Genomic DNA, 15198 nt, shown 5'->3' on the forward strand with positions numbered 1-15198 from the left:
ATTAATATCGTATAGATAAAATTCGTTATAGAGAGAATATTTTGTGTGAGAATTTGCACTTGTGCTTCAAAAACAACTTCGTTATAAAAAGTATAGATAAGTTCGACTGTATTACATATTATTAATATAACAAATAACGGCAAAATCAGCTGAGAAGAGCGAGCTATAGAAAATTTGCCCAATATTGACGGAAAATTTGCAAAATTGACCGCCAATACTTGTTTCAAATCGAACAAAATCGATTGGTTTCCAACCAAAAAGGCTCGTCATAAGCGATAAACAGGTGTTTTTCTTGTTTTATATTGTTCCATTTTTATTTACATTCGCATCCTCTAGCATAACCTTCTTGTCCTAAAAACACGTTTGATATTAACCCAGCAAAAATACCCATTACAAATCAAACTACTAACCCATTATTTTAACAAAGGCATGTCACCAGAAATCAGGAGTTATTTTTATACCCTCAGCATTTATGCTAACGAGGGTGTATACACTTTCATACGGGCAAAATGTGCCTCATCGAAATAATGGTTTTAGACCCCAAGTATGTTGGAACGAAATGTTTTTCATACAATTTGGAGTTGCAATGTCCGTTCGTCCGTCTGTCTGGCTGGCTGGTGCGCACGATAACTCTCGAACGGATGAACCGTTTTGGTCCTAAATTTAGCTCTCGCAATATTTTGTCCAAACTTAGTTTAATTTCGAAGATGGGTTATATCGGTCCACTCCTTCCAGTACCTCCCCCACAAAAGTTCGAAAATGTTCGGAAAATTTGTGCGCATGATAACTCTTGAAAGGAGTAACCGATTTGGTCCATACTTTGCACATCGTGAAATTTCTACCAAACTTAGATGAGGTACCAATATGGACTCAATCGGTCCACGCCTTCGGGTACCTCCCACACAAAATTTCGAAAAAGTTCACTTTAGGACCTGCTCTCGAATCGTTTTGAGTTTTGTTGTAGCAACTTGTATTCACGGCCCATACGACGGTACAAGTTTCATCAGGGGCAAAACCATACTTCCTGAGAAAATTACCTGAAAGGTTCAAAAAACCCCTTTGACACCGATAACTTTCTTTGACAAGATAACTCTCGAACGGATCTGCCAATTCGATCCAAAATTTGGCCTTCATAATATTTTGTCCAAACTTAGTTTAAGTTCGAAGATAAGCCATATCAGTTCACTCCTTCAGGTACCTCACCCACAAATGTTCAAAAATATTCGGAAAAATTGTGCTCACGATAACTCTTAAAGGGAAGCACCGATTTGGTTCATACTTTACGCATCCTAATATATCTACCAGGTATAGATCAAGTTTTAATATGGACTATATTTGTCCATTCCTTCGGGTACCTCCCACACAAAATTTCGGATAAGTTCACTTTAAGACCTGCTCTTGACTAACTTTGTTTTCTGTTGCAGCAACTTGAAATCGCTGTCTCAATTACGGCGGTAAAAGTTTTTTCAGTGTCAAGTCCATACTTCTTGGGAAAACAACCAGAAAGTTGTAAAAAACCTTATGGCACCTTATGTAGTAGTTGGAGAGTACAATAACTCTCGAACTGAGAAACCGATTTGGTCCAAAATTTGGCCTTCCTCATATTTTGTCCAAACTTGGTTTAACTTCTAAAATGGCCCATATCGGTCCTCTCCTTATGATACCTCCCCCACAAAAGTTCAACATTTGTGTCCAAGCGCAGTTTAGGGTCTGTTCGGAGATCCTTTGCTTCCTGACATACTGGTCCAACAGGTGTACGATAACCCACTGAAATGACTAGTGGGCGCGATATCTATCGAAAAGATATGACTCTCAAAATAAGATCCACTTCCGTAATGAACTATGTCGGTCCATTCTCTTCTCCGCAAAACTTTTGAACTTTAATCTTAATCCACATTTTTGTCGGCAAGTTCAAATGCCCAAAAAGTGTCACAAAATTCTGAAAAGACCCTAAATACATTCGATCTGTCCGTAGATGAAAGTTCCAATTCACATAGGCTGAGGGTATATCTCTGTCGGTAAAGCCGACTGATACTTTTTTACTTGTTTGGTCACTAAAAACTCGAAAAATAGGTAGTTACTCTTCGGTTACTGCAAGTCGTAACTACTTATTTGTCGACTTTTAGTGGTCAAAAATAACTACTTATTAGTAGTAATGAGTATTTTTGCTGGGAACTGTTGCTTATGTCATCTAACAAAGCTACCGATTTATTTAAAAGAAGCTCCTGCGATTTTTTTGTTTTGTAAAATGTAAAATTATCGCTAGTTCGGTCAAAAACTGTATCTAAAATCAGCTAAAAAAAAACCTAAAATCGAATGGTAACGTTATATGGAGGCTATGCCAAACTGGGACAACTGGGAACCTCCATACTATGGTGGAAGGTATAAAATGTCATGTATTGATTGGTTGATTGTGTATTTGGCAGATCTAAAGGCCTCGGTATATAAGCAGCTATCTGGCAAAAAATAATGAACGGATGAGCCAAATTCAAACAAAGTTGTCCTTTGCCTTTTAGTCTTCTATAGGAAATAACGTAAGCTAGACAGCCAGAAGGTCCATTGATATGGCTCGATTACATACCTGTTTACAATATAATATGCGATGGTTAACATATGTAATACTCTGTAATTGAAACGAAACAGATGGGGATATAGGATACTAAGGTTCCAATCATCACTCCTGCAAAATGGAGCTAACTTGTCGATGCATACATTTAATAAGCATTTCGGCTCCCGTCTTATTGAGTTTACCTAATAGTTTATTAGGTCGTGTTGATTTCCCAGCAAAAATACCCCTTACAAAACCCCTTACTAACAGATTATTTTTGTTGTTGTGTTTTACCCACTAAAAGTTGTAACTACTTACAAAACTACGTATTTCAGTGGTTTAATGATTCTGGAACTCACACTTGCTGACCGTTATACATTGCAATTGATTATGTAGCAAAAAACTCCCATTACCAAATAAGGTTTATATAGTAATTTTTTATATAGTAATTTTTCTATGCTGTAACAACTTGCGAATGAACCGTTTAAATGGGGCATGTCACCCGATAAATGTAGGGATACCTAAGTCGACTTTCGATTCGTCGCCCGTTTTAATTGAAAAATCTAAAAATCGAAATCGATCTTTGGCTTCACAGAAAATCGAGTGATTCTTGCAACTACTTCTCATTCCTCGTTTACTGAACAATCTTTTAAAAGTAAAAGTGTGTACAAAATGCTAAGTTATCGATTACTTTGATTTTTAGACTTTTGCATTCGAAACCGAAAAATCGATTTCTAAAGTATAGAAATCTGTTGATAATAAAATCGAATGATCGGTGAGTCGATTTTTGAGATCTAAGTACAAAGCAAAAGATCGAATTTCGAGTTTTAACTAAAAAAGATCAAAAGATCGATTTTTGAGATCTAAATAAAAAATCAAAAGATCGATACATGTCCCTAGTTCCTTGGCGGAGGCCACTGGTACTCAGACTCCTCGTACGTTCAACAACTCCTTGAGTGCCATCCATCTGTCACAACTTGAACGATTTGGCCAGTTGTGCCAAATTATGTATTATATATTTTTTCCAAAAATAGGTTGTTTTTCGAAAACATATTTCATTAAATGATTGACAGGTAGCAGCAAATGCCAAAAATATACAAAAACAACAACATAATAATACATTATTGGCGACATGAAAACAATTAAATATTTTGGACATTGTTTTCTTTTCTTTTTGAAGTGAAAAAACCATTACTTTACTGACCAATTTCTTACTGACGTCAATGGAAATTTGTCTGGTGGACATTTCTAAAAAAATGTGATAAAAAATTTGGCACGTGAATTTGAAAAACAAAAACAATTATCTATAAGATTGATTTGAATAGTAAAAGTCCTTATGATGTTGCTAACAATTCTAAAGTTTTGATAATTTAAAAAAAATATTCGCATGACTTTCTAAATTCATAAAGTCTAGTTTTTCAAAGCGATAAGAATTCATTGCTCCTGAAAATGAAACAACAAAAGAAAAATTTAGATTATTCAAAAAAAAAAAACTGATTCCCGATTAAACTACTGCAAAGTGGTTTAGAATTTTATTTCTGTCGTCTGTAGTGGGATTCTGTAACTCATTTTTGCTGTTATCGATAATTGTCGGTAAAATTAAAATGCTTATAATTTCGATAATTAACGAAAATTTTCGGTAAGTTAACGATGAATAAAAAGTAGTCGCTAGTCTCTACCGACACAAACAGTGATGCCAACTTTTCTTTATGTTTTTAGTCATAATTTTGCGATTTAATTTTACCTATTTTTGTCGGTAACAGCAAATATGAGTTACAGAATCCCACTACTGGTCTATTTATGCTTATCGCTACAGAATTAGTTCCGACACACTCACCACATGTTGCCAATAAAACGCTGTCATTCATAATTTTATAAAGTATGCTGCTGTTTGCTGATTAAATTAATAGCATAGAATGGAAATTTGTTTAAAACATATGGACGTATTATTTAGAAGAAAGTTGTTAATGTGAAAGTGAATGCAATTGAAAGAAAATTTAATGAAGAAAATGCGGTTTTAGGTCATTAATATAATGATAATTCGAGCATTTTACAATTTTTGTTAGACCCTAAGTCCGATTTTTTTTTTAGATGATTTGAAATCAAAAACTAAATAAATGATATTAACGCCCTGTTTATGTATTTCGAAACGAAAATGTGTGCGCATAAAACACACCCAAACTTTAGTTTTGGAAATCTTATTTTCTTTGCTTTTGCTTCAAAATAAAAAACAAATTTAAAAAACACACTCAAATTTGGTAGTTTTTCTTACGCATTCGTTTTCTTTTCGACATACATAAACAGGCCCTAAATTGATCGATCTATTATGTCGAAGTCAAATGCGTGGGTCAGTAACCTTTGCATCTCGTATGACTTTTTCCATGATAGACTGTCACCTTGTCAGAATCCTTGTTTGATATAGAAAGTTTCGAGAGGTCCTGAAACTCAGACATACATAGCTTGGAATACCTTTGACATTATTGGGCTGCGACAGATTTTCAATGGTGGCGAAAAGTCGGAGTAACGTTGGCGTTATTTCCTGAGTACATATTTCAGGCACAAACAACTTCTTTGTAGGTATCGCAATTAGCAACGATGTTCGACTGATAAGACTAAGCTCCTCGTAAGACTAAAATCAACCCGATTAGTTTAAAAAAACCAAGTCTAGATCCATTATTTCGACATGATTTTTGGTCAAAATCCAATTCACTATGGTCGCGTGGTGTTAAAAACAACCTTTCAAAGTAGCAGGGTAATAAATGATGGGTCTATGACCAATTAATAAATTAATTGACCCATGAAATGCGAATAAAGAAACATTGAACTTTTGTAAATATTTTGTAAAAATGGACATTTCAAAATTTTGATTAAAATCTGGCAGTCTGTCTTATTTTCCAGTTTCTTAAACAAATGGCTGAATATTTTCTTCCATTTTTTGGCAAATTCTTTTTACACGATAATCCTCAAAGAATTCGATAATTAATAATTTTGTGACATTTAAATGGTCATCTGAAATCTGAATTGTTTTATATATCACCCAAAAAAAGTAATAAATTTGTATGGCTTACATTTAAATAAATAATTGTCACATATTTTGAAAAAAATAATATATATATTTTATATTATTCAAAATTCCTTTTTTCTGGGAATAAAATCAAAAACAACAAAGAAAAATAAATATAATGTGCCAGTGAACTAAAAATTTACAAGAGATGTAAAAATTTCAGAAAAAAATTAAATTTTATTAAATTTTAATTATTAAAAAAAAATTATTTAAAGATGATTTTATTAAAAAATATTTTAGTTAAGTTTTTTTATTAAATTTTATTACCAAATTTTATTACCAAAATGAATGTCTCGACGAGCTGAGTCGATCTGGCTATGTGTGTCCGTCCGTCTGTCCATCTAAACCTTGTAATCACGCTAAAGGTCGCAATTTTGATCGGATCGTCACGAAATTTTGGATGTTGATGGGGGTCCCGGAGGGGAAGAAGCCTATTGATTTTGGTGATGGTCGGATAATATTTAGGGGTCGGAATGGGCAAAAAACTTATGTGGATAAAAAGACAACGTTTTTTCCAACGCGAATATCTCAGCTTCTATACGGGGTTTACCAAAAGCAAAACCTGACAATAAAAGCAGAAAATATCGCCTTTCTAATGATGTAAAGTGGGTTCTCGTAGGTGATCAAACAACGAATATATCGCAATAGCCGCTAATAGAACACAACTTTTTATTTTTGTGATTTAAATAATAATGACGAATATCACAGGTTTGGTTCGGGACCTTCCAAAAGCAAAATCTGACTATGAAAGTAGAAAATCCCATCATTACAATGATGTACAGCAGGTTGGCGTAGGTATCCAAATAACGGAGATATCGCAATAGTCGGTAATATGTACATCCCATTTTTCCACTTTTTTTTGGAAATCACGCTACAGGTCGCAATTTTAATTGGATCGTCACGAAATTTTGGGTGTTATTGGGGGTCCCACAGAGGAAAAAACCTTTTGATTTTTGATAATGGTCGGATATTATTCAGGGGTCGGAATGTGACAAAAAAAATATTTGGAAAAAAGACCAACGTTTTATTTCAAAGTTAATATCTCCCTTCTGTAGGAGGTAAATCGAAAGCAAAACATGGCAAGGAAAGTAGAAAATATCACCTTTACAACGATGTGAAGTAGGTTGTCATAGGTGGTCAAACAACAGAGATATCGCAATAGTCGGTAATGCATCCCTTTTTCCATTTTTGTGCAATCACACTACGAAATTTTGATCGGATCCTCACGAAATTTTGGGGGTTGATGGGGGTCTTACAGATAAAGAAGCCTCTTTATGGTTGGCCTACATCCCACTTTTCCATTTTTTATTTGGGTTGTACTGTCGATGCACTTAAATGCGTTTCAAAAAATTGACCTGTTTTAATGAAGACATTCAGAGCAAAGGCGCTAAGCTATCCCAATTTTAATATTTTGAATTTTATTAGTCAAAGGCTTATGAACAGGGGTAGTGGTGTAGGGTATCACATAGTCGGCCCGACCCAACTATAGCCTTGGCTCACTTGTTTTTAATATAATTTTTATTAAAATTTAATTATTAAAAAATAATTATTTAATTAAAAATCATTATATTAATTTTTTTAATTAAATTCTTTTTTATTTAATTTTAATAAAAATTCAAAACTTGCCAAAACATTTAAAAACCTATAAAACTCAAATGTCATTAATCGTTTTGGTTTAATCTTATCAAAAGCCAGCCAACCACATGTGTATAATAAAAAAAGACATAAATTCATAGTACATTTTTAAAATTCATTCATTCATAAAATCATGGTGAACATTAGTATATTTTGCTACTCACTTAATTGGGTGTGATTTTATGGTAGCAAACTAGACAAAATGGCTAATAAAGATAAGCCATGAAGAAATAAAAATTTGGAACAGGTTCATATTTGGGGTATTCAGTGAATGAAAGAATTACTGAAAAAAAATATTCCTTAAAAAAGAGTTAAACGTCACAAATTTAAAGATTTAAATAAAAAATATTTTTTTTTTTTTTTGGAATTTAATGAGAAGTAAGCCATACAACCTATGAGATATTTTTTAAAGAGGCAAAGTATAGTTTTTTTTTTTTTTTTAACATTGGTATTATGTTATAAAAGTAAATGTACAAGCATTTTGATAACTATGCTTATAGCATGTTAGTCAAGTGTAGTACCCTTATTGCATATGCATGCTATACATCAGCATTTACTGCATGGCAAATTGCCCACATTGCATTTGAATGCATCTCAATACGCACTCAAACTAGCAACAACAACCCCACTGCTATTCAAAACCACTAACAAATCCCATTGAAATAAAAACAGCAACAAAGCAAGCAACCCCAAAGTAATAGCACAAGACGAAAATCTTGTTTCAACAACAACAACAATTCATTGTTATTCACCTACCCAGGCAGTTCAGCAGACACACACTGCTACCTACCAACCACCAACAGTTTGGAAAACATTTAAACAGAAAATGACTAACATTGCCTGAGATTTGGGTGTTTCAATGCTTTTTGCTCTTGATTTTCTGGCATCATAATTCTCATTGAGTTTATTTAACTGATTATGGAAATATTTCAGTTTTTTGCTGAATACTTTAGCTTTGCGCAGAGGCGATATCGTAACCAATGAAGTTCTACTGAGGTGCGATTATTGCTAGTTGAAAACTTTAACCAATACCCCGCCATGGGGACGTGAAATACCGTCCACTACGGCAATTTTTGCAAGCCCGAGAGGGCTAATAATTTAATCAATTTGAGAATGAAGTTAATTTTTAGGTGTAAGTGTGAGATTTATTTTCATTTAAAATAAATCATCGGTTACCCGTAATGGTCGGGACCCGGATGCATTAACTGAATAAAAAAATTATTACTATCAAATTATTTTTAATGAAAAAATATAATTTTTTGTATGAATTTAATTTGGAACTTTGGCCGTAGAATAGAAGATTTCTCAGTTAACGGTGTACAACAACAATTCTATGTCTGTTCCAGCAGTGGAATTTTGTAAGTCATTTTTCGAGTTACCGACAAAAATCAGTAAATTTGTAAAATGCTTAGATCTATCAATTGTATAAAAGGTAGCGAAAAATAGGTTTGTTTGTGTATTATTTCATTTTGTCGATAACACTGTACAACACAAAAAATAATAATTCGGTCAGATTATGAAAGAGGACCGAAAAAGGCAGGAAGACACGTGTATCGGCGTTTTGAAAGTTTACGTCGTGAAGTAAATTTTATCAGAGCAGGAGTAGCTGCCATCATTATAGTATTTAGGAACATGTCAAAATCATGGATGTTAGCACTCCGTATGTCGGATATATTCACTGGACAACAGCCATAGACTATCGCCACATTTTCACATACAATATCAGGAACCTATGATTAATCCTGATGACGTTATTTTACTTTATATTACTGAAATACGTAATTTTACAAAGTCCGATCTGGGTTGTCAATATTTTCCCTACTTGTATTCCCCTAGATATTTCAAAAACAGTTTGGATCAAGCACACATAATCTTCTGAAAGAGTTTATTATAAAAAAACATCCATAAAATATATATTGTGACCGCAGATAACGAAAATGTGAATAAAAACGGTAGAATATGGGTCCTAAATCATATATAAAAAGCAAAAGCTTCGGGAGATGTTAAATATTATAGCTACAAACTTCTTTTGTTCAGAGACTCATAATAAAATTTGATTTGGAACATTTCTTCTTTTAACGCAAACCCCAAAAAGTGAAGTATTTTAGGAGATTTTAACTCAATATGGAATAAATTTTAATTAAGAGTATAAAAGTTTAACAAATAATTTCTACCTATAATATCTAATTTTGTAACGTCATTTTCTTGACAAAGTATTTTACTTAGATATCTAGTTTGTTTTGGAACTTAGAGTGGAATTTTGTGTAGAATATTTCTTCTTTTAACACCTTTCGTCTGAAACTAAATTTCATGTTACTTTCATGCATCAACTCGAAAAAAGAACAAAACAAATTTATTAAAAAAAAATATTTGGTTGTTTTGTTGGCAAACTTGATGTATATATTTTCTTGATATATGTTGTAAATATATATTTCATTTATTCGGCTACTTATATTGAAAATTGATGGAGAATATTTTTCTCTTTGACTTCTTCTATCTAGAATGAAGTTTTGTGGGACGAAACTTAATAAACTCAGAAAATGTACAACATTAACCCTAAAACGTGATTTTACTTTTGGCATTTTTTTAAATAAAATGGACCAAAAAGACCCCTTTAGTGACTCGCATGAGGGTTAATTATATTCATAAAAAGATACCCCGCATTGTTTTCAGTAATATTGCCAAAGACACTTTATACGTAAAATGCAAGGATTCCAAGCAATCTGATGTCGAATATTTTAAAACCTGTAGAAATGGGCGGAACTTGCCACGCCTATTTAGCTTACTTCACGACGTAAACTTTCAAAACGCCGACATACGTGTCTTCTTTTTTTCGGCGCTCTTTAATAATCTGTGCAGGGTTTCTTGTAATTTTAAAAAAATGTAAATTTTGTTGTACAGTGTAAATTTTTCTTTTATAAAAACTTCACACAAACTGAACTTTGAAAATAGGGTACCTCCAGGGCATGGAGTGAGACTACTTTCTTTTAAAATACATATAGATAGCGTCCCATAGTATAATATTGCTTCTATACTATAAACCGATAGTTCATGCAAAGTCATTCATTCCCCTTGGTATGATCATTAGGGTTATGACATTTCAACCTTTTTTCTCTAAAATGATTTACTTTTGTGGGAATGAATGAACTTTTGCCTATGATTGACTAAAATAACGTGTATTCTTTTTAAGTATTAAAAAAAGTGCTAAGAAATGAAAAAAAAATGCTCCAAAAATTATTTTCTGTTGCACGAATGAATGGCCTTTTTGCCTATTACTGATTATAATAACTTTTATAACATTTAAATATTGAAAAAGGTCCCGCCCAAACCTCTTTTAATTGATATGATATATGAAACAAATTTATATATGATATAAAATGATATATGTAATGATATGATAATATGTTTAGTGAGAAACAAACGGTTCAGCCTTTTTGATTATGTCGTGTGCCTCCAAGCGTATTTTCAGTTATATATCTGCTTATAGTGACTTCAGTAGTTTGTCAAAAAAAAACTAATATAAAACAAGTAAGAAAAGCGTTAAGTTCGGTCGGACCGAACTTTTTATACCCTCCACCACAAATTTCAGCCATTTCGGTGTATTAATGTGGCCACAACCTTCAAAATACAGAAATTCGGAAGGTACCGTTCTATGGGGGCTACATGATGGCGTGGACCTATACCTACAAATTTCTGGGGGAAAGTTTTATACGCCTAAAGAAGACTAAATACCAAATTTCAGCCATCTCGGTGTGATAATGAGGCTAAAACGTTCAAAATATCGAAAATCGGGAGATATTGTATTATAGAGGCTATATCAACACGTGGACCTATATAAACATTTTATGATAGAAATGTTTCTTAGCCTCTAGAAACACAAAATACAAAGTTACAACCGATTCTTTGGTCAAATTGGTCTAATACATTCAAAATATATTAAAATGACGCGTACTTTATAAGGGGCCTTATGTGGGGGCTATACCAAAACGTGGACCTATATAACCAAACTTTGGTAGGAATGTTTTCTGGCCTTTGAAGACACAAAATACCAAATTACAACCAATTCTGTGGTCAAATGGGTCTAAAACATTCAAAATATATTAAAATGACGCGTACTCTATAAGGGGCCTTATGTGGGGGCTATACCAAAACGTGGACCTATATAACCCAACTTTGGTAGGAATGTTTTCTGGCCTTTGAAGACACAAAATACCAAATTACAACCAATTCTGTGGTCAAATGGGTCTAATACATTCAAAATATATTAAAATGACGCGTACTTTATATAGGGCCTTATATGGGGGCTATACCAAAACGTGGACCTATATAACCCAACTTCGGTAGGAATATTTTTTGGCCTCTGGAGACACAAAGTACCAAATTACAACCAATTCGGTGGTAAAATGGGCCAAATATCTTAAAAATTCCTTAAAACGACGACGCGTCATTTTGTATGGGGGCTATACGAAAGCGTGGACCTACATAGCCCGCTTTCAATACCAAAAGTCCTACGTAAATATAACATATTTTCCCAAAATTTCATCAACCTACGTCAATCCGTTCCGACGCTAGAGTGATTTCCACAGACGGACAGACGGACGGACATGGCTATATCGATGTAGAATTGCACGCTGATCAAGAATATATATACTTTGTGGGGTCTACAATGATTATTTCGAGTAGTTACAAACGTAGTGACAAACTTAATATACCCCCATTCTATGGTGGAGGGTATAAAAATTTTCAAATGACTTTGTGCGTGAGCTTTTTTCTTCGAATCACCTTATAGTTAAGATTTTAAGATACAGGGATAGGAAATTGTAATAAAATCATAACCCTAATACACAAAAAAAACATTGTTCCACAACATCCCATGCGGGACAAGGGAGACTTCTCTCATATCAATGAGTGCACCTCGATTCATACAAGCTCAATGATATGGGACCTACTGTTTATCGAGTCCGAACGGAGTGTCTTACGACACCACTTTATAGAGAAGTTTTTCAAGGCTGGAATATTCAGGAAATGTCGCCAACATTACTGAGGTGTATTTTGCAACCGTTGAAAAATGTTTGATGTTGCCTGGGTCGAGGCATCGAACCCCCGACCTTCTGCGTGCAAGGCGGGCGTGCATACAATTGCACCACGGTGGCAACCCATAACCCTAATAATCATATTAGAAATCTTCGTTAAGAATCGTATGATTGTCGTCGAATATTTTGCATAGGTAATCGTCTATAGAGGCATTAGGCAATCAGTTGCAAACAATCGAAATTGCACGGCATTCATTGTCTAGAGGTCGCATTTCTTATTGACGTAAAGAATGTTTTTGTCGTTTTATAACGATTAGGAAAAGTCTAGAAAATTCTAGTTCCGCTGTCGTTGCACAATCCATGGAATTTTTTCGAAAGATTAACATTAAATTCACTGAATGATGCAAATTTTAGTTCGCGAAAGCTTACGAAATAATTTGGAAGATAATTTGACATTTTTGGACAATTTTCCCAAATTGTAATAGAGTTGAGTTTCAATAAACAAAATCAATTAAAAACGATAAACCTTTTTAAATTCTCGTGCAAAAAATAAGATGTGCATATTTGACTGATGATGACCCCTTCGGAGGGCGTCGAAATATTGGAAAAATAAAAAACAAAACCTATCGTTTTTATTTTAGGAGCTAAAGCCAAACAAAATCAAGAAGTTAATGAAAGGGATAAACAATGTATAATTTTTATCTAATGGCCTGTTTCACTAGCCGTGCGTTTACACATGACAGGACAGTTGAGTACATGTATTGATTGTCAAAAAACCCAAAACTTGCCTGTGTGACGTAGGCGTCTAGACAACGGCAAAAACAGTTGTAAAATTATGAATGAAAATCGTCGATTTCTTTTTGTTTTCCGTTCACATATTTTGTTTTTGTTCATGTTCTTTTGTTTTGAACACATTTCAATTATTATCTCACTTATTTTTAAAAAAAATGTCAAAAATTTGTTAACCCTACTGTCTGTGAAAAAATTATGGACAACTGGGAGACAGCCGACAAATGTTTGTATGTATTAGTAAATCAGAGTTGTTATTGGGAAAGTTTTTCTTTGATTCAAAGCAAAATTTAATTAAATATTTTTCAAATAACAGAAGTTTGGTAGTAATTCGAAAGATTTTTGTTTCGATTAGTCTTAGTGAAACTGGGGGTAAATGTTTGTGCTATCTTATTGAGGACCGTAAACCTTTTTGTGCTAATGAAAAAGAAGGACCTTTTTTTCATTTTCTATTAGGGTGTCCAAAAAACCGGTTTTTCCAAACAAAACGGTTTTCGGTTAACCGAAATATTCAGTTTTTTCAAAAACCGGTTTTCGGTTTTCAAAAATTTTCAAAACCGGTTAACCGGTTTAAACCGGTTTTGTAAAACAAGTACAAAATTGCTCATCTATATATATAAAAAAGGATGGTGTTAGTTACTACGCTTATAACTCAAGAACCGCTGAACAGATTTTGACAATTCGCACCAATTCGGAATGGCCTCATGGCAGAAAAGGATAAAACCTAAAAAAATCGCGAAAATTTGTGAAAAATTTGCAAAAATATTTTATCATGAAAGTCAATTTTTCCATAAATTTCTACCGAGATTCGCGTTTGGAGAATACCTTGACACTTATTTGGACAGTTTTTGGCAAAAATTGGATATGCACCAACTGTGAGGGTCCATTGTACGCCTCTGTTTTGTCAATTTTTGAATGTTGTATACAATTTTTTATTCACAATCAAATCGATTTTCATTTATTTTCAAGCGTCTTTTTGGGAAATTAACAGCGAAAAAGATTAGTGGTGGTTTCGGTCAGATGCCGATTGAAAAGATGAAGATGATAACGCCGAAAGTGGTTTCCACAGTTTTGAGGAAAAAAGTAAAAATCCAAAAAATTGGTGGGTTATTTGAAAAATCAAGAGCTCCGAGGTAATTTCATTGGAAGTAATGTTGTGGCATATATGTGTGTATACTTTTAAACTGTAAGTAAAAACATCTTCGAAAGACGAACTTCCGATTTATGCGGTATAAAATTTACGATGTACCAGATATATATTGATACTGTTCAGATCCTGTCATGATACTAAAAAATTATATCCGCACTAAAAAGGTGTATGAATTCAATCAGTTTAGTTTCGCAGAGCTGGAAGGCAATTACAAATCACCAAATACATACATATGTACACTGGTATTGTTGATACACTGTATGTACATCGAAAAAGGATGATATTCAAAATTGGAAAGAAAAAAAAAAGAACAAGAAATCTGAGGTCCTGGAGATTTTTTTGGTCGAATTATCTGACAAATATTCTTTATCGGGCGAAATAAGTGATAAATACTTATTAAACGTAAATAAGTTTGTGATAGTAATTTGACTATATTAGTTACGTCGAAATTAAACATAGGATGACCAAGTAATCGACAACAGTCACGTATTAGTGTGACTTCAAGCATCCGAAACACACAGAGAACGGCAACTAATAGAATAGCTCTGCTAACAAGGATCAATGTACCAAGTACTGGATAGTACAGTCTCAGTCAAAATTCAATTACCGCATTTGTCCGTGTTACCAGAGCCATTGCATCTAATTCTGAACTTGCAATGCAAGCAGAATTCGGGAGATCACGTTAACCAGAGAAGTCAGCAAAAAGCTGACGAAGGTGGTTACCTGATAACGATCGGATCTTTCTGCTCAAAATAAGTTAATTGATTAAATCGCAAATTTAAATAAGCACTATATTCAGCATTAAACTAAAATTCCTACGATCGCATTCCTTCCTACGAATTCAATTACTTGAGTGAAATATCGTGTTCAGTGGTGAAAACAAGAATTGTAGAAAACCATCGATTATGAAACGAATAGGGGCGTTATGATATTATTTTGCTTCAACTATGCTAACAAGTATTTTTATTTAAATCGCAAA

General features: G+C 33.5%; 1 protein-coding gene and 1 non-coding gene across 2 annotated transcripts in view; both read left to right on the forward strand.

The window, feature by feature from the left end:
• Positions 1–15198, forward strand: part of Bcat (Branched chain amino acid transaminase) — a 29617-nt gene that overhangs the window by 2615 nt on the left and 11804 nt on the right. The gene's annotated exons all lie outside the window — the stretch shown is intronic.
• Positions 8199–8338, forward strand: LOC141400212 (U4 spliceosomal RNA). The gene has a single exon (XR_012412105.1). It is a non-coding gene; the product is annotated as a U4 spliceosomal RNA (small nuclear RNA).

Source organism: Musca autumnalis, unplaced genomic scaffold (genome assembly GCF_047663935.1).
Source record: "Musca autumnalis isolate F117 unplaced genomic scaffold, ASM4766393v1 scaffold_3, whole genome shotgun sequence".
Taxonomy (NCBI): Eukaryota; Metazoa; Arthropoda; class Insecta; order Diptera; family Muscidae; genus Musca; species Musca autumnalis.